At 44.6% G+C, this 20,148-nt stretch overlaps 1 long non-coding RNA gene across 1 annotated transcript in view; it reads left to right on the plus strand.

The window, feature by feature from the left end:
• LOC120371921 overlaps nt 1–20,148 on the plus strand; it is a 40,008-nt gene extending 19,860 nt beyond the window's left edge. The window contains exon 3 of the long non-coding RNA XR_005584653.1: nt 20,050–20,148. This is a non-coding gene — a long non-coding RNA (uncharacterized LOC120371921). The remainder of the gene's footprint in view (nt 1–20,049) is intronic.

Below are 20,148 nucleotides of genomic sequence, written 5' to 3' on the forward strand. Positions count from 1 at the left end.
CTTGCTCCTAATACATTTAAAGAACCTTTTCTTAATGCCTTTTATGTCCCTCGCTAAGTGTAAATCATTTTATGCCTAAGCCTTTCCGAATTTTTCCTACATGCTTGTGCTATTCTTTTGTACTCCTAGTTAGCAATTTGCCAATGTTTCCACTTTTTGTAGGGTTCCTTTTTGATTTTCAGGTCATTAAAGAGCAATTGATGGAGTCATATTGATCACTTACTATTCTTCCTACCTTTCCTTTCCATGGGGATAGTTTGCAGTTGTACCTTTAATATTATCTCCTTGAGAAACTGCCAGCTCTCCTGAACTCCTTCATCCATTAGATTTTTTCCCTATGACACCTTACCTACCAATTCTCTTAATCTGTTAAAGTCTGCTTTTTTTGAAGTCCACTGTCCTTATTCTGCTGCTCTCTCACTCCTTCCTTTCTGTAGAATCATTATCTCATTCAAATTCATAAACCTAGATCCAGAATCTCTTAATCAAAATCCCAGCTAACTGTTGTGAGAGTTTTGCTTGAGTAAGATAAGAATAAGGACTACAGGCAGGATTTAGCTCATAGTGATTACCGTTTTAAATGGCTACTATTCTTTGAAGACGTGATTTAACTTGCAGTTGATGCAGACACTGAAATTAATAACTAACATCTATTCGTGGTCATTTGCACTCTACAAAAGCTAATCTTGGAGAAGAAGTCTTCAGCAATGATCAGCATAGGTAACCTCATCAGAAGTGAGTAGCCGCCCCGAAGGAATGCTGTTTGGCAAAGCTCCAAGTAGTGACCTTGCAACAGAAGTAAGGTTTGGAAGCTGATAGCACTGTGCTACCATTGTCCTGTAATGTCACAAGAGTTGGCAACCATTAAGAGCTGCACTCAGGAAGCCATTTACAATGCATATAAGCAACTTTACTGAACTTAGGCCTGGTCTACACTACACGTTTAAACCGAATTTAGCAGTGTTAAACCGATTTAACCCTGCACCCGTCCACACAACGAGGCCCTTTATATCGATATAAAGGACTCTTTAAACCGATTTCTGTACTCCTCCCCGACGAGAGGAGTAGCGCTGAAATCGGTATTGCCATGTCGGATTAGGGTTAGTGTGGCCTCAAATCGACGGTATTGGCCTCCGGGCGGTATCCCACAGTGCATCATTGTGACTGCTCTGGAAAGCAATCTGAACTCGGATGCACTGGCCAGGTAGACAGGAAAAGCCCCGCGAACTTTTGAATTTCATTTCCTGTTTGCCCAGCGTGGAGCTCTGATCAGCACGGGTGGCAATGCAGTCCCAAATCCAAAAAGTGCACCAGCATGGACCGTACGGGAGATACTGGATCTGATCGCTGTATGGGGAGACAAATCTGTTCTGAGCTCCGTTACAGAAGACGAAATGACAAAGCATTTGAAAAAATCTCCAGGCTATGATAGACAGAGGCCACAGCAGGGACTCAGCACAGTGCTATGTGACAAGCGTAACGGAATGCCAAAGAATCAAATGGACGCTCATGGAGGGAGGGAGGGGGTACTGAGGACTCCAGCTATCCCACAGTCCCCGCAGTCTCCGAAAAGTATTTGCATTCTTGGCTGAGCTCCCAATGCCTGAAGGGTGAAAAACATTTTCCCGGGTGTTTCAGGGTATATGTCATCAATTTACACCCTCCCCCCCCCCTGAAAGAAAAGGGAAAAAAAACGTTTCTCGCCTTTTTTCAATGTCACCCTATGTCTGCTGCATGCTGCTGGTAGACGGGGTGCTGCAGCGCTGAACACCAGCATCCCCTTCCCGGTGGCAGACGGTACAATATGACTGCTATCCATTGTCATCATCAGCCCGTGACTGCTCCTGGCTGGCCTCAGTGAGGTCGGCCGGGGGCGCCTGGGTAAAAATGGGAATGACTCCCGGTCATTCCCGGCAGATGGTACAGAACGGCTGGTAACCGTTTTCATCATAGCAACTGGAGGCTGAGCTCTATCAGCCCCCCCCCCTTTCATGTCTAAAGAAAAGATTCTGTACTGCCTGGACTATCATAGCAGCGGGAGGCTGGGCTCCTCTCCCCTGACACCCTTTAATGTCCTGCCTGGACTATCATAGCAGCTGGAGGCTGCCTCCCCATCATTTTATCTCACTAAAAAGTCAGTGTTTCTTATTCCTGCATTCTTTATTACTTCATCACACAAATGGGGGGACACTGCCACGGTAGCCCAGGAGGGTTGGGGGAGGAGGGAAGCAATGGGTGAGGTTGTTGCAGGGGCACCCCCTAGAATGGCATGCAGCTCATCATTTCTGTGGGATCTCTGGGGCTCTGACATGGAGCGGCTGTGCTCTCTGGTTCTCTAGTACACTTGCCCCATATTCTAGGCAGGACTGACTCTATTTTTAGACAAAACATAAAGAAGGGAATGACCCGGGGAGTCATTCCCATTTTTGTCCATGCGCCCCCGGCCGACCTCAGCGAGGCCAGCCAGGAGCACCCATGACAGCAGCAGATGGTGCAGAACGACTGATAACCATCATCTCATTGCCAATTTACAATGGCATGGCAGACGGTGCAATAGGGATGGTAACCGTCTCTGCTACCTTGCAAAAGCAAATGAATGCTGCTGTGTAGCACTGCAGTACCACGTCTGTCAGCAGCATTCAGTACACATATGGTGACAGTGACAAAAGGCAAAACGGGCTCCATGGTTGCCATGCTATGGCGTCTGCCAGGGCAATCCAGGGAAAAAGGGCACGAAATGATTGTCTGCCGTTGCTTTCACGGAGGAAGGATTGAGTGACGACATTTACCCAGAATCACCCGCGACACTGCTTTTTGCATTGAGATCTCAACCCAGAATTCCAATGGGCAGGGGAGACTGCGGGAACTATGGGATAGCTACGGGATAGCTACCCTTAGTGCAACGCTCCGGAAATCGACGCTAGCCTCAGTACATGGACGCACACCGCCGAATTAATGTGCTTGGTGTGGCCGCGTGCACTCGACTTTATACAATCTGTTTTACAAAACCGGTTTATGTAAAATCGGAATAATCCCGTAGTGTAGACATACCCTTACATAGTTATGACCAATGCTATATTCTTATCAGTAGGTGGCACTATTTATATATGTCTGCCCAAACAGGTGTATTTTGTATGGAACTCTCCTAACAGCAATTCAGGGAGATACATGTCCTCACAAGAGCTGGATGGACCACACAGTAAAATAGTTAACTGACATCAAAGCTTGCCTTCTGAACCCCACAAATAAGGTTAATACCACTTTGGCCTAGGAAGCCAAGCTCCTAGACAGATTAGCTAGCACCACCTACTGGAATAAGGATATATAGGTCTTGTGGCACTCCATGGAGGGTGACCCCAAAGCCCTGCCATATTTCATGCCAATACTATCCCTAGGAGAGGGCCCAGATGAGCAAGTCACAGCTTGGAGTTTCAGGAATTAGTTCCCAGCCAGGGTTCACAGGCTCAACAGCGTAAAAGAAAAGGAAGAGGCCAACAGGGGCTGTGTTGACTAGAAGCCAAGGCAGGGAGCTGTGGGGAATCAGAGAAACTACCCTGTATGGTGTGGACTTTTTGTTTTGTATTTTTAATTTTATTGCTTGTAAAAGCACATGGAAAGAATGCAGTAGGAGATGCCTGCCAAACTGGTGTCAATTTAGACTAACCCAGAACCCTTGCAACACACAAGCCTACCCAGAGAGTGATTTTGTATTCAAATCTGAGCCTTCAGTGAACTCTCTTATTATTCTGGCACAGTATCTGCAGTGAGGTTTCACACCAGTAGAGTGTCAGCTAGCCACAGCGATGGCCAAAAAGAATGAAATACTTGTAAGTAGTATTGGAAAAAACAACTGTCTTTACTCAAAACCAACAAGCAAAACAACCATACAAGTACCATAGCCCAAGCTGGGAATGGACTGAGGTCAGATCCAGAAGAAAGAAGAAAAATATCTACTCCAAATGTAGGTGTTCTCTTTCTTCACGGAGATCTGGTCAGTATTTCCAGGGGGTCAAACATTCTGTTGGCTGTACATTACCTAGTTCAGGGAAGGCTGCTTGTGGATTCTAATCCCTAGGCCCATCTCCTTCTGGGGATGTGTGTTCCCACTATCAGCATAGCTAACTCTAGGTTATACTTCCTCCCCTTTATATCGTCTTCCATCCTGATTATCAACTAAAGCTGGAAGATCTTTGTGTCAGGCTTGACGTTTTTGGCAGGTGCTGTGGTGAATGGACTGATTTAAGTCTCAGTTACCAGGATAGACCATTAACCCCTTTCTGTCGAGATCCAGCATGGGGTTTGTGCATCCACCACAAGGAGTATATAACCTTGTTCCAATTCAATATTTTATCCCACAGAGTTCATTATTTCTGTTTCATAGTATTTATGCCTCAGAATGGAACATACACTTTCAAAGTGCACACTGCAGAAAGCACAACAGAGAAGCAGTTTTAGCCAGCACTAATTTCTCTTGTTAGTTCTTGAAATGGCTGGAATATATAAATTCCCAGTTCCTCCATTGCAAAGGGGTCAGTGATGTGACCTTCAGGTATTCTGTGCAGACAACACTCAAAGAAGTGTATTGTGAGGACTGGGTGGCGTAGGGGGATTGTTACTGGGCTATAGCATCTTTCACATGTAGATTGGTGGTTCAAAGTCTGCCCAGGTCTGGAGTGACTGAAAGTTGCTATTGTCGGATTGCTGTTAGGTGTTGTAGCACTAGCTGAGATAAATTTGGTGGTCTCAGTCCAGCTCCTAGTCTAGCGGATATGTGCTCAGATCATAAGAAACACCACCGTTGAGCATCTCTGAAGTCCAAGGACTGAATGAGCATGCAAGTGAATTACCCTCTCATCTGTATAATGGTCTCTCCAGCTTGAGACATGTTGATGGGGCAGTTTGAGGAAACATGCCTTGCCCATGCTGTCCCTATTCTGTGGATAAACTGAGGATTTTGATCACTGGGTCTGTCAAATCAGCAATTTCCACAAGCACCAAATTCACACCAACATGCAAAGTCTGTTCATTTTCTGTTAGATGTTTCATCATATAAAATGCTGGGTTCCATCTGGTAATTACATACCAGTTAAATGAAAGATGCTATAGCCCAGTAACAATCCCCGTACGCCACCCAGTCCTCACAATACACTTTCTTTATGGATGTTATGAATATTATCTTACTATTAATATTGCAACTGCTCTGCTTGGCTCCTAATCACCTGGGAACCAATCTAAATTCCATTCCTGCATTGCTCAGCTGATGAGAAGGAGCTGCTGAGGCCAACAGGATGGTAAACGGTAGAGTGTGAGAATCTGTCCAGTGAGTACCACTCAAGCTGAGCTGAGGACACAGATGAGTACTTCAGTGCCCCCATATGGTGGCAGGTTTCCTTATTGTTCCTTGGGAAACAGTGAAATCTGGTGGATAGAATAGAGGAAGGAGCTGTTCTAGTCCCAGGTCCACCATTGACTATCTATGTGACCTTGGGCAAGTGAATTAACCTCTTTGTTCTGTAGTTTCAAGAATAATATTATCCCCATGGCTTACAGGCATGTTGTGAGGGTTATTTAAGTAATGTTTGTGAAGCACCTTGAGATGTGTAGTTGGAAGACACTAGGAAGTGTGAAGGGCTGTTATACAGTTAGGTAGCTGAAAGCCCATGCTGTTGCATGGAGGTAATTTGTCATGTGTGTAAAAAAGCTGAAAATGGCTGAGAACTTAAAAATTGGACAGTAACAAACTGCGACTCCCAGTGATGATTGAACCTGGTGATATTCTAAACAACAAGAGCTCTCAGCCGTGCTTGTAGCTGTTTCCTTTGCTTCACAGTGACTCAGCAGACATTCTAGGCCTCAGGGTGATGTTTGGGGCTATTTTTTATGGGGGTTGTGTTGTGTGAATGGTTGCACTGAGGGGTGTATGCTGGGAGATTAGTGTTGATTTGTGAGAGGGGAAGTTGGATGCACCAGTGTGGCAGTTGGGCCTAATCCACCATCTCTGCAGTCTTCCTCATACAATTGTGAGAAAACAGAATATTTATTAGGAACTGACAATGTAACTGTGATCCAGGCGGTTGTCCAATTTGCATGGTCAGCCGCTAAAATAAGGGAAAGGCAAGTGGCACGGTGATTATACATGGTTTAATTAGTTTTATATTCTTTTTCATCTGTATTTACATATATTTTGGTAGTTTAATTTTTTGGATTTAGTTTTAAGTTTTATTGTAATATATTTTGGTTTTGTGACTTTGGCCTACGGCTAAATTGCTATTTATAAACTTGACATGATGATGGTTGAGGCATACTTTGAAGCAGGACTCAGACTTGGAGTGGGAAGAACAGGCTCCACCGGCGACCCCCCACTCCCCATGTGTCCCGATATTTTCTTCCTCTCATCTGGTCACCTTAGTCTGCATTGGTGCCCCGTGGCCTTCCATGATGGCTCTGAAACTGTCAGCAAAGAAAAGGAGAGGAGAACTATGAGCCAGCACCTCAACCTCACCCTGTCTCTGATTGGTCCACAGACTTGAGTGCAGAGCTGTGGAGAGAAGAGGACACAGGGGCAGATTCGCCATTGCTTTGCACCTTGTGTAGTCATTTATACCAGTGCATAGAGGATATAAAATGCTACCATTCTGATTTGGTTTACATTCATTTTGTGCTTCGTTCAAGTCTGAATGATAATTGCTCATTAGGTGGCGCTCTACGCCTATAGTTTCAGGGAGAGTGCACTCTCTTGAAGCTCCTTTTGATCTGAGCTGGGGTTTGTAATCTCTGTAACTCCCCCCGGCCTCCCTCTCACCCTGTCCCTCTTTTTTGAGTAGGTGAACAGAGTGCTGTTGAAAGGTGAGGTCTTGACAGCATTGGAGACTAAGGGCTTGTCTACACTTACAGCACTGCTGCGGTGCAGTTTTGTAGTGCTTAGTGAAGACGCTACCTATGCTGATGGGAGAGCTCCCATCAACACATAGATACTCCACCTCCCCAAGAGGCGGTAGCTGTGTCGATGAGGAGAAGCCCACCCATCAACATAATGCTGTCTACCCCAGAAGTTCGGTCGGTATGTCTGCGTCACTCAGGTGAGGATTTTCCACACCCCTGAGCGATATAGTTCTACCAACAGAAGTTTGTAGTGTAGACCAGGGCTAGGGTCCTCTGTTTTGCCACAAAACATGTACCGCACAGGCAGCAGCAGTCAAGTTTCCCCACACAGTGCCTCCAGCTCTCCCCATGTAAATCAGGAGCGATAGCACTGAAGGCAGTGCAGTCACACCAATGTAAAATTGTTATAAATGAGTGAAGTACCAGGCTCATATCCATGAGCCTCAGCTGCATCAGAGCTCTGCTCAGTGCTGCTGATGAAGAAAGTGAGGGCTCGGGGGCAAAGGTGTTATTGAGCTGTCTTGGCACTCCCCCAAACCCTGGGGTGCGGTCCCTAGCATAATTTAGAGTAGCCTCAGACCTTCTCTCAGATTCTGTAATGGATCCCTAGAGGCTCTTAAGCCTACTGGGGATCTCCAGAGCTGATCACACTTCTCCCATGCCCCCTCTTTGTCCCGCCCAGTATATGAAGGGAACTAAAAAGGTGTGGTATAGGATTCTCCCGCTCTTGAGGATTTCTCAGCTGACACATTAGAGCAACTTTCCAAGCCCTTTGCATTGCTGGAACTGCACAAAAGGCCAGGGGAAGGGCCAGCATATGGCCTACTCTGTAAATCATGTCCCTTCTCAGTCTTCTCTTCTCCAGACTAAATAAACCCAATTGTTTCAATCTTCCCTCATAGGTCATGTTTTCTAGACCTTTAATCATTTTTGTTGCTCTTCTCTGGACTTTCTCCAATTTGTCCACATCTTTCCTGAAATGTGGTGCCCAGAACTGGACACAATACTCCGGTTGAGGCCTAATCAGCACGGAGTAGAGCAGAAGAATTACTTCTCGTGTCTTGCTTATAATACTCCTGCTAATACATCTCAGAATGACGTCTGCTTTTTTTGCAACAGAGTTACTCATATTTAGCTTGTGATCCACTATGACCCCCAGATCCCTTTCCGCAGTACTCCTTCCTAGGCAGTTATTTCCCATTTTGTATGTGTGCAACTGATTGTTCCTTCCTAAGTGGAGTTCTTTGCATTTGTCCTTATTGAATTTCACCCTATTTACTTCAGACCGTTTCTCCAGTTTGTCCAAATCCTGTCTCAAAACAACTCCTCTTAATGCTAGCTCTGGCTCAACCCTCACAAACAGACATGTATTTACTGTTGTACTAAGGCGCACCTGTCCTGATTGGCAGCATCCCCGGCTATTTCTCTCCTGACACACCTCTACATGCTGTTGTGCCAGTGCATTTCAATCCGGACTGGTAACTCAGCCATTTGCCTGCTATTCTAGTCCAGGTCATCAATCCACAGTTTTGCCAAAACATCAAATGTCCTTGAAATCCTCTGTAACTACAATAATTATATTTTGAGAAGGAAAATGAGCCATTTTCCCCCTTGTCTAATTGATTGGGGTGTCAGATATTCCTTTTTGTGCACCATACATGCTTCTTATTTATGTAGGAAGCAGCTGGTCTAGAGACTTAGCCAAGTTCTTTTTTTTTTTAAACCACAAAATTGGAACTTTTTTGGTTTTATCACCATATTTTATCACGAGTTGACAAGTAGAATCCATCTCTCTGCTCTTCCCTCTGCGTCCCAACATGTCTCTGGGATACAGCTCATTGCAGCTCCTCTCCTTCAAACAAATACTGCAGCTGTCTGGGGTAGAGGGGATGAGGTGGGGGCTATGGGAAAGAGTCAGAGTTAGGACATGAGCAGGGTGGGGGAATTCTCACAGCATAAGGAACTCTTTGTGCCAAATGGTGCTTTGCAACAGACTCTCATCCCAAAATTGGGGTGATTCCTTTTCCCCTCTTGGTTTAACTAGAATTATGAGCTATGCTACATACAGTAATTACAATCTGCAGAATATTATGGAGATGCTTGTTCATGACTCGACAGTTGAGGTTGCTTTTTAAAATGGGCTAAAAATAGGGTACAGGCGAGTCTCATCTTACATGGGGGTTCCGTTCCGCGGTTAGTGCGTAAAGCAAAAACCGCGTATAGTCAAAATGACATTGAGTTGAATGGCGGGCGGAATCGCCCGCACTACGGGTACAGTATTAAAATTGTTATTTTTCTCTTTTTTGTTTTTTTTTGTTTTTGTTTTTGCCGACTGCGTAAAGCTGAAACCGTGCATGTTAAATGCGCATAAGATGCGACAGACCTGTATACATTCCTGTTTTTCTTTACATGTAAGAGGCCTTTCCATGTAGTGTTAGTTTTTGTGCCCTTTGAATGTTCTTTGTGGGTTTTGTTTGATTTATTTTCATAACGTTTAAATAGGACATGTTTGAAATAGGACTGTGGTTCGTATTTGTCCATTGGAGTCTGGCTTTTAAAAAACATTGTCTGCCTACACAAAGTTTGGCAGAGAGATGACTCTTGAGTGGATCTGATGAAATAGGGAGTTCAATAAAAATTAGGATTTAGGGTCATTTTTTGCCCTTATTTGTTATAACTGAAAGTCTGTGCACAACACGGTAACCCATGGATTAATGTTCTCTGTTGAATGGATAAAACATCATCACTTAAATGTTAGAAAAACTAGGAAATTAATACACAAAAATGTCATTAAACAGCTAAGGTTGCTACACATATAACATGCCTGACACAAAACCACAGAAGCAAAGAAATGGAAAGTTAAGCCACCTAACAGTACATACCCTGTTAACTTCCACCCCCAAGCATGCATTGTACCACTACCACAACTACTTTACACCACACGCCACACACTTAATTCTACTAACCTAGGGATGTTAACCTTTCATCACCTCCTTTACCAAACAACTTCCTTCCAAAATAACTGACTACTACACCAAATATCCACACCTAGTAGTGTTTGGAGTGGGTAGTTTGATAAGGGAAGTATGCAGAAGAGAAGTTTGAGAGGAGTATCGAATAAGGCCTGGGGTTGTTACTGAACGCGGAGGGTAAAAAGAAATAATAACTGCCCATTCACTGAATGAGCCAGTAGTCCTGTGGAATAAATAATATGTGACCATATATTAATGACTGTATTATAATGCTTACTCACAATAGGGCTGAATTAAGGTTGCACAGACAACCTTAATTCTGGTGTTCCCTAACTTTGTAATGCTTGACTTTGCAACCTTTTTGTCATTCTTTTAACACAGTTTTCTAACATAATTCCCTAATTTAAAAAAAAAATTAAAAACCAGGAATTCTGTCACAGGGAACCATACAGACAACCACCCTGGCTTATCAGTAGGGTTTGAACCTTTAGATCTACAAAACAGATCTCCACCACTGGAACTAATGGAATAAGGGGTAACAGCAATAGGTGTCATCCTCTGAATGGACTAGTCACTAGAGGAGGATGAGATATACACTTTGCCAATGGGTTTCACACTAGACGAATGGTGAGACAGAGCACTTCTGGATTCAATTCCAGGTTCTGTAGGGAAGTGTTCTCCAGTGGTTATGGATCCTTCTGTCCCTAGCCTGTTTCTGTTCCTCTCTGCTCCTGTCTGCAGCACTCCAGCTCCTGCCCCCTTCCCTCTCTGCACCTATTCACTCTCCCTCTGGTTCCTTCTTCAGCTCCTACCCACTCCCCATGCCCTGTTTCCAATCCCTCTCTCTCTCTCTGTTCTTCTCCACCCTCTACCCCACAGCTCTTGCTTACCTCCCACTTTGCTCCTGTCCACCCCCTAAAATCCTGGCTCCTTCCTCCCTCCCATTCTGTTGTTGCTCCTAACCAAACCATCCATCCTCCAGCTCCTGCCCTGTCCCATTCTGCACCTATCCAGTTCACCCACCCTGGCTTCTGCCACCATCCTGCTCTGTCCTCCCCATCCCCCCTCTATGCCCTGGCTTCTGCCTCCCTGCTCCCACCTATACCTTGGCTCCTACCCACAATCTCTGGATCTCGCAACCCTTCTTCCCCAGTTCCTCACACACACCACTCCTCCCCCATGTCTCACCTTGTTCCTCACTTCTGTGCCTTCGAGTCAGTTTGAGTGCTCCTCATCCATGCAGCCTGAATGCCAACAGGAGGAGCATTGACAGCACAAGAGAGACAGCCCCCCACCCTCAGTTCCTGTGGCTGGCATCAAAGCAGCTACAAGCAGCCAGGAGCATTACTTGCAAGGAAAGTTCTACTCAGTCCCTGCAATCCTGGGAAGGTGCATGCTCAGCACAGATAGAATCTTTGGGAAATTTAGCTGCCAGACTCCAGCAAATCTCTATTGCCCACATGAGAACTGAGATTTTTCAAAGTTATAATTGTGCCCAGTTTGAGCACAGTTTCACAGAGATGGCAAAAGGCACATCCCTAACACCAAGGTGATGGCCCTGCCAAACTTTAAGTTCCTTCTCCAAAGCATGGAGGTACAAGAGTTTCTAAACAAAACAGTTGTAAGAATATTTTTAAATGGGGAAAACGTCATATTTTCCTCTAGTCTCATTCTTAGAAAGAGCTTCACCACTTTAGCCCAAGCATTCCAAAAAATTTCAGCCTGAGACAGACACTCAGCATGGGAAGTTTCATCCTAAACAGTTAAAGTCTGGCAAAGTAAAAGCAACTGAAAACAGTTTTATCATAGAAAGTGTCAGGCAGCCTTGATCTTAGGTGGCTCTAGCAGCACCACCTGTACGTATGTAGCAGCCCCCAGCAAATGAGGCCAGTGATGGACACAGGACTTGGCTAACCAGTGTCACAGTCTTACTGAGCCACAGTGACGAAGCGTGGTGAGGTTCTGGGACCTACTCCTCAGTAGGATGGATAGTTGCAGTGAGGAAGAGAATTTTGCCTGGGAGTGGTGATATGGTTGGCAGATTCAGAGAGAAGTACCTAGTTATGACTGCAGTAGCATATTGGAAGTGCATAGGTGGATCAGTGCTGAAAAACACTGCAGTGAGGTGAGAACTACCGATATTGCTGGATGGAGAGGAGCAACACCAAGGAGGCTTAGTCCACATTGCTCCTAGGCATAGATAGTCTCCCTAGCTCCTATGGATGGATAGTAGCTCTGCTGAAGAGACCTTGGCTCTGCAGTGGGGCTGACATAGTTGAGATGGATGGATGGACAAGAGAAGGGCCGAAGAACCCTTTACTCCGCAGAAGGGCTGAGAATGACAGATGGGCAGAAGCAATTCTAAAGACCATTGTGTTGCAACGGGGCTGGGAAGGGCTGGGGGTCAGACAGAAGGAGGCTTTGCTCCCGAGTGGCGCTGAGAATAACTGATATGCTTGGTGCTGAGGAGCAGTGCTGAAGAGACCTTCATCCTGACCTCATGGTGTGGCTGAGAATGACTGATATGGATGGACTCCCTTCCAGTAATGAAGAAAAACAAAACAAAACAAAAAAACAGCCCCACAAGGGCCTTCTTGCAAGAAGGAAGTATTATTTAATGTGCATTGTGTTGTGAAATGAAAACACTGGGTCCTTGGCCTTTCTCCAGTTTAGCTGGCCTTTTTTCTTTTCTTTTCTTTTGGTAATTGTTCTCGTGAAGTTTTCTCGTGTTTTGTTTTTGTGTTGTGGTTTTGGATTTGACAATGCCAGTGGTTAATTTTTCAGCACACTTCCTGTGTTGTGGCACAGAGAATGCTTGGTCACTAGGCCTCACTTCCTTCTGCAGAGACAATTGCCACAGAAATAACAAGGGCAGTCACTGCTGGGCTGATAGAGAGCACGTTACATCATCGGGATAGCAGGGGGTTCTTGTTTGGCCTTGACTCTCTGTTGCAGGACAGTGAGCTGGGGGGAGTATAATAGGAATGACTCAGTATGGAACGGCCAGCACATTTCTAAGAGGTGACTCACCAGCTCCTAGGAAAAATTCCAAAGAGTTTTTTTCAGGGAGGTAAACAAGGTCAGCTAGTGCAGCAAAATCCTGTTTACCTGAGACAGGACATATTTGCAGAGGCTATGCTGGAAATGAGAGATGTTTATGTGGATCAGGGAGATGGGAGAGGGCACTGGTAGGTACTGCCATGTAGTCTAGTGCAGGCGTGGCCAAACGGTGGCTTGTGAGCCATATACTGCTCTTTTACAGTTAAAGTGTGGCTTGTGGAGTCCACTTATGCCCACCCGCATTCTCTGCCTACCAGACTGGAGGTGGGGAGGAGCTTGGGGCTTCTGCCCTGTGGTGGGATGGTGTGGCTAGGGTCTTCTGCCCTGCGGGGAGGGAGGTCTCTGGGCTTTAGCCCCACGCCCTGGCAGGTGCTGCCCCACGGCATGTCTTGTGGCTCTCAAACTTCTGAAGATTATCGCATGGGGCTCAGAGGGTCAGTAAGGGTATGGCTACACTTGCAGCTGTACAGCGCTGCCGTGGGAGTGCTCCCGCGGCAGCGCTTTGAAGTGCGAGTGTGGTCGCGGCGCCAGCGCTGGGAGAGAGCTCTCCCAGCGCTGCAGGTACTCCACCTCCCCGTGGGGATTAGCTTACAGTGCTGGGAGCCGCGCTCCCAGCGCTGGGGCAGTGTTTACACTGGCGCTTTGAAGCGCTATAACTTGCTGCGCTCAGGGGGGTGTTTTTTCACACCCCTGAGCGAGAAAGTTGCAGCACTGTAAAGCGCCAGTGTAGCCAAGGCCTCAGTTTGGCCCATCACTGCAGCTCTCTGCCTAAAATCATTCACTCCTGAGCCAAGATGTTGGGGGTTCAAATCCCCTACAGGTTTATACCCAGCTTCAGTTCTGCAGTGCATTACTGGGCATTAGAGGTGCTGTTTCCAGTGAAAACTTACACTAACATCCCAGCCATCTGCCTGTCTCTGGTGAAGTGTTGCAAGGAGGTTCCCATCCATCTGTTTCTAGTGGGATGCTACATCAAGAAAGAGGACAAGAAGCAGCGAATGGGGAGAAGATTCATGGACAGCTATGATATTAATGACCGACTCCTCAAATTGTTCCTATATTAAGGATGCAGTTCCACCTTATGGGTGGATAATGGAGAGACTTAGCTGGCTCAAGTTCCACTCTTGTCGTTTGTTGTTTCCCTGGACCCCTTTGATGGGACTTTTCCCCTGTGTCTCAGTGCATCACGTCTGCTGTTCTCTCTGTAACTCTATAATCTCTGCTCAGCTGGCTCTGGAGGATTCTGATATAAATAAAACTTCTTGTTGATATTATGGTTTGGCAAGGGGTTACCCTTATTCTTTGTATTCGTTTCCAGTGCTACATGGATAATCTCAGTGTCTGCTGAGCAAATTTCTGTAGCCCACTGCCTCCCTGATGTCCTTTCCCCCAAGCTAATGTGCTCTGGCTTCCTGATGATGAAGCCCTGGTGGCCATATGGTTAATCAGAGTATATTGCAGACGCTGACTGAGTGTTTTTTCCTGATAACAAGACGTGTGTCTCTTTCCCTATGGTGAATATCCTGTTCTTGCCGACCGGCTGGAGCAGGAGGGGAAAGCACACGGTGACTTCACATTCCTGGAATTCCTGGGCAGTTGTCAGGGACACAATCGCTACAAAATGGCTCTGCAGGGGACAGAACGGGCACGCTGTAACATTAACCAAATGCACCTGGAATGCTCATTTGCCCTTTTCCTTGATCTGTCTCACGCTGCTGAAAGTTACCACCATCTGCTGGCTCTTTAGTGGCCTCTCTGGGAAACAAATAAGCAGTCTCAGCCCAGTTCTTAGTGAGGAACCCATATCGCAAAAATCATCACCATAATAAGTAGCACTGTTTGTTAACCTCGGTGACAGTCTTAGCAGAGAGGCCAAGGATTGAATGGGACAAAGAAAATGAGTTCTTCTCTTGTCTGTACAGGTGACTTATCCAGGGCAAGGTTTGAGGCACATTGGTGGGTTTAGGGGGCATCTTGCGTTGCCACTGTCCTGGCTGTACCTACTATCAGGATAAGTAAAAGGATTGGTTGATCTGACACACTTCATTTGCACCACATTCACTTAAAACGACTCTCAAATCTGCCACCTCAAAAGTCTACTGTCCCTTATGAGGAACAGTGCCCTCCCCCCCAACCTTTAATTTTTTTAAATTAAATTTTCATACCTGGTTTCGTCCCTGTTCCTTCAGCTGTACTCTACAGTCACCTGCCCCTAAATTCACAGTATAGTCCTAACTTTCCATGAAGTGTCCTATGAGCCAATGGTTTTGCATGACAGTTAAAGATCCACACATTTATTGCAGACCTTGCTCCGCTGCATTGTGACACAAATTCATGTGACAGTGACATCCATCATTGGTGGGAAACCATTTTTTAAAACACTTTATATCCTCTTGAAAAGAGAACCATGATTTACTTTTGGTTGTTGCTAAGTAACAAATTTGTGTGATGTTACAATGTTAGATCTTGTGGTCTTGAGTTTCATTGGTTGAGAATGTCATCACTTTCTATCCTGCTGGGGTAGTTGTGTGGACTGAGCACCAGAAAAAACGAGAATACCATTTGCATGTATGTGTGTGTGTGGCTGAGTTTAGCTCTCATAATAAACACACTTTTTTTCCCCTACTTTGTCTCTGAAGTCACAGGCCCTGATCTTCAAGTCAAGCTGTGCTTAATGTAGGATATCCTAAAGGAACAAAGGTGACTATATCACCTTTGTACTCCCTTAGTCCTGAGCCATTTCACTTCCCAATGCAAGTTGGAGTAACCAGAGCTGCTCTAACTTGCACCAGTTGGTAACAACTCTCATGGGGATGTTTCAGCAGCCAGGGTGGCTGGAGTGCAGGAATGCTCTGGCCACTCCACGAATTTTATCCTCTGTGCGAAGGGCTACAAGGGTGTGGGTGAGGTATGTCTCACCGAGATTCCCCCAGGGCAGGGAAATTCTCAGCTGACTGATTAGGTCACTCAGTTTACAGCTCCTTTACACAGTGGAGTGGTGCAAGTGAGCCAGAGCAGGGGGCCAGGATCCAGCACTTAATTTAAAACATAGCAATTGCAGCATCTTTTTCCACACTGATAAAACAGCATGATGTGAAGAGGCAAACATCTCATCATAGCCCACCAGCCTTATGATATGATCACTTTGTCTTTCATGGTGAATGCAAGTGATTGGGATCCCTACAGTCTTGCTAAGCAGTGTACTTGGTGAAGGAGATACTGTAAAACATTTTTTTAAATGTTCCTTTGTTCCGCACATATTCCGGATCTTGGCTTTCCCCTTTCACAATCTCCTGTGGTTTGGTAACTTTCTCAATGAAGCATGCACATATCATATTCTTATCCTTTTTATAAAGAAAAAGGCATAGGCTCTCTCCTTCTGAGCACCAGTCGCACATGTGTGTGTGCTTGGGAGGAAAGAGATAGGGAGGAAAGCAGGGGATGCTTTTAGTCATGGGGATACTTTTAGTCATGTGGAGAACATTGTGTTTGAGGAATTGAAAGTGTGTTGTAGCTGCAAGATTTCAGCAAACAAAATGTTCTTATTTCCACGTTTTAAGGAATAAAGTATCAATACATCAGTGTTGGCTGGCCAGGAATGTCTTGATTTGAGGTTCTTGAGGGAACTTTATCAATAGCCTTGTGATAACTGACAAGCAATGCTAAAAGCTTTGATCCAGATCCTGCCAAGTGCTGTGAATGATCCCAACTCACATCGATTTAAGTGGGAATTGAGAAGGACATGGTTGGAAGTGCCCAGCCCATCCAAACAGCAAAAGAACCATGTGCCTTACCCCTGATAGGAGCAAAGCCATGTACCACTTTAGGCCACTGGCAGGGATGACGCATGGGTAAGATTCACTGATTAGTAATAAACGACTGACCATGTGCACAATGAGCACAAACTATATTTTCAGCCAGTGGTGCCTTTACCTTGTTAGTGACATGGTAGAAAGTTGTGGTTTAGATGGGGACTTAGCATTAAATCTGCACTTTTCTGTTAAACACTTTAGAGCAGGGGGAGTCCATTATTTTTTATCAAGATCCAAATTTCTTGGTCAAGGTATAGTCAAGGACCAGACTCCAGAGAAAATAATAAAAACAATAATAATGATAATAAGTAAATAAAAAGATTTCAGGGTCCATTCAAAAGCATCTGGTGGTCTGGATTTGGTCTGCGGTCTGCCTATTGACTACCCCTGCTTTAGGGTCATATTTCCAATATATAAGCGCCTTGGTAACCTAGGGTCAATGTATTTGCAAGACCAGCTCTTACCCTGTGTCCCACCAAGATAATTAAGACCAGATGTATTGTCCCTGCTCGTTGTCCCAAGCTCCAGTCTGCATTGAGCTGGGGGAAAGTCTTCTCAGTGCTAGAGTCTTCCTGTTTGAGTTATTTTACTCACAACTACTTAACTTTGCCTGTTACCAAATACTCTTTCACATAGTGAGGTGGAAAGAGTGTTATGCTAGGGGAGGGTCTCTGTAGCTGAACCATCAAACCTCATTTTAAAAGATGCTATATAAATAAATATAATGATCTGGGGTTCAAGGAGGGAACTTTATCAATATGTAGCTGCTCACTGGCAAAGAATGTCCCAGTCTAGGATTCCTTTAGAAGAGGGAAATATGACTCCTGCACACCATGGAGCAAAGGCCTAAAGACCAGGAATCAAGCCTGGGATTCGTGGCTGGCAGCACAAAGCTCTAATCACCTGGATCACTGGAAACATCCTCCACAGGACTTCCAGACCCTTCCAGGTCCTGGGAGTGAGAGAGCAGGAGCAGGAATCTAACTGGATCTCCCACCCAACAGAACACAAACCTATAGGGTCATTGAACTGATCTGTTTCCTTTTATGGTAAAAACATAGTCTCCTCCATATCACAGGTTTCCTCTTTCATCTGAACTGGGTTTTCTCTGAATTGCATATCCATCTCATGCTGCTAAAATTAAATGTTAAAAGGCACATGTCACAATGCAGTGTTGCAATCCTGTAGATTTACATATTTGTCTCTGTAAGGAATGGGTTGAGTAACAAACAATAGAGGATGGAAATAGTCTGGATAGAGATTTCCTCTTTCAGTTGCACAATTGTTTCCTCGACTGGTGCATGCTAAAGCCAGATGTCAAGTATGCTAGTACCTAGGCTGTCAAATTATTAAAGAAATTAATTGCAATTAATCATGAGATTTAAAAAAATCATGATTAATTGCAGTTTTAATTGCACTGTTAAATAATAATAGAATACCATTTATTTAAATAGTTTTGGGTGTTTTCTACATTTTCAAATATATTGATTTCAATTACAATATAGAATACAAAGTATACAGTTCTCACTTTATATTATTATTTTTTATTACAAATATTTGTTCTGCAAAAAAAATTTAAAAAATAGTATTTTTCAATTCACCTCATACAAGTACAGTAGTGCAAACTCTTTATTGTGAAAGTGCAACTTACAAATGTAGAATTATTTTTTTACATAACTGGACTCAGAAATAAAACAGGGTAAAACTTTAGAGCCCACAAGTCCACTCAGTCCTACTTCTTGTTCAGCCAATCACCAAGACAAACAAGTTTGTTTACATTTACGGGAGATACTGCTGCCCACTTCTTATTTACAATGTCACCTAAAAATGAGAACAGGCATTCGCATGGCACTGTTGTAGCCAGTGTTGCAAGGTATTTTACGTGCCAGACATGCTAAGCATTTCTATGCCTCTTCATGCTTTGACTGCCATTCCAGAGGACATGTTTCCATACTGATGATGGGTTCTGATTGATAACGATCCAAAGCAGTGCAGACTGCCGCAAGTTCATTTTCACCATCTGAGTCAGATGCCACCAACAGAAGGTTGATTTTCTTTTTCAGTGGTTCGGGTTCTGTTGTTTCCAAATCAGAGCGTGGCTCTTTTAAGACTTCTGAAAGTATGTTCCACATCTTGTCCCTCTTAAATTTGGAAGGCACTTCAGATTCTTAAACCTTGGGCCAAGTGCTGTAGCTATCTTTAGAAATCTCACATTGGTACCTTCTTTGAGTTTTGTCAAATCTGCAGTGAAAGTGTTCTTAAATCAAACATGTTCTGGATCATCATCCGAGACAGTCATAACACAAAATATATGGCAGAATGTGGGTAAAACCACAGAGCAGGAGACATACAATTCTCCCACATTTTATAGATGGGGATCTTAGAGAGACATGTCCTAGGTCACACAGGCTGTGGGGGACATATGCAATTTCTGACTGCATGGACAGTCTGGCAGTACCTGGCATTTTTCAATACACAGTCTTCTGATTGTGAGGTTTTAGGGGTGGAGGTTCATTTGGAATTATGCCTTCAACAACACTACCTTAGCATCCCCCTAATACCGTGTAACTATTATCTACTACATAATCATCCACTCAGTCTCATAACATTACTGTGTCTCAGACCAGTGGGTGGGGTATATTACAGCATTTCCCTTTTACCTTTGAAACGTAGGTTCAGCTTCTGATTAGAGTCTATATAAAATGATTTCCTTAGGTCTCATTCAAATCCCTGTTTCTGCACATCACAAAACCATCACCCATGATTGCCGTCTCCTTCATGTTAAACATGATTGGCTGTCCCTGCCCAGCAGAGACCCAGGACTGCAATGTGATGAGGGGCTTGCAGATCAGGTTTGTAGTGTACAGTATTGGATTTGCTCTTGATACTAGGACATGAACTGGATGGTTTGCTGCAGATAAAGACTGAGGTGGATTGGTCTAACAGGGGGTAAGGGTGGAAGGCTGGAATAGCTTACTTCCTCCAGCTGTTTATACTGACAGCAAATCTTCAGAGTTTTTACCAAGCATGTTAATAACTGGGCCAGTGTCCTATTGTCTTCTGTCTGCATGCTCCCACTTCCCCTACAGATGTTCACACTCTTACAGATTTTTTAAAATCTACATTCATAAATAAATCTGCTTTCTAGAGTGCAGGTAATCACATATTTTAAGGCGAATCCTTTACTGAGGACAGGGGCACATGCCATGTGCTCCTCCTCTGATAGAAAGTGTTTGTTTAGCACAGACCCTCTTCAGGAAGTATTTCCTTGTTGAAAACATTTGTACTGCACTAGAGTAAAGTATTTCTTCTTCTTCTCTTAGATTTTGAATGTGATGTTAGTGGAGGGACTGCAGATCAGAACTGAGCTACTGTACTGGGATAGAGTTGAGAGGAGGAAGGAACAGGAATAGCAACAGATG

Source organism: Mauremys reevesii, linkage group 1 (genome assembly GCF_016161935.1).
Source record: "Mauremys reevesii isolate NIE-2019 linkage group 1, ASM1616193v1, whole genome shotgun sequence".
NCBI lineage: Eukaryota > Metazoa > Chordata > Testudines > Geoemydidae > Mauremys > Mauremys reevesii.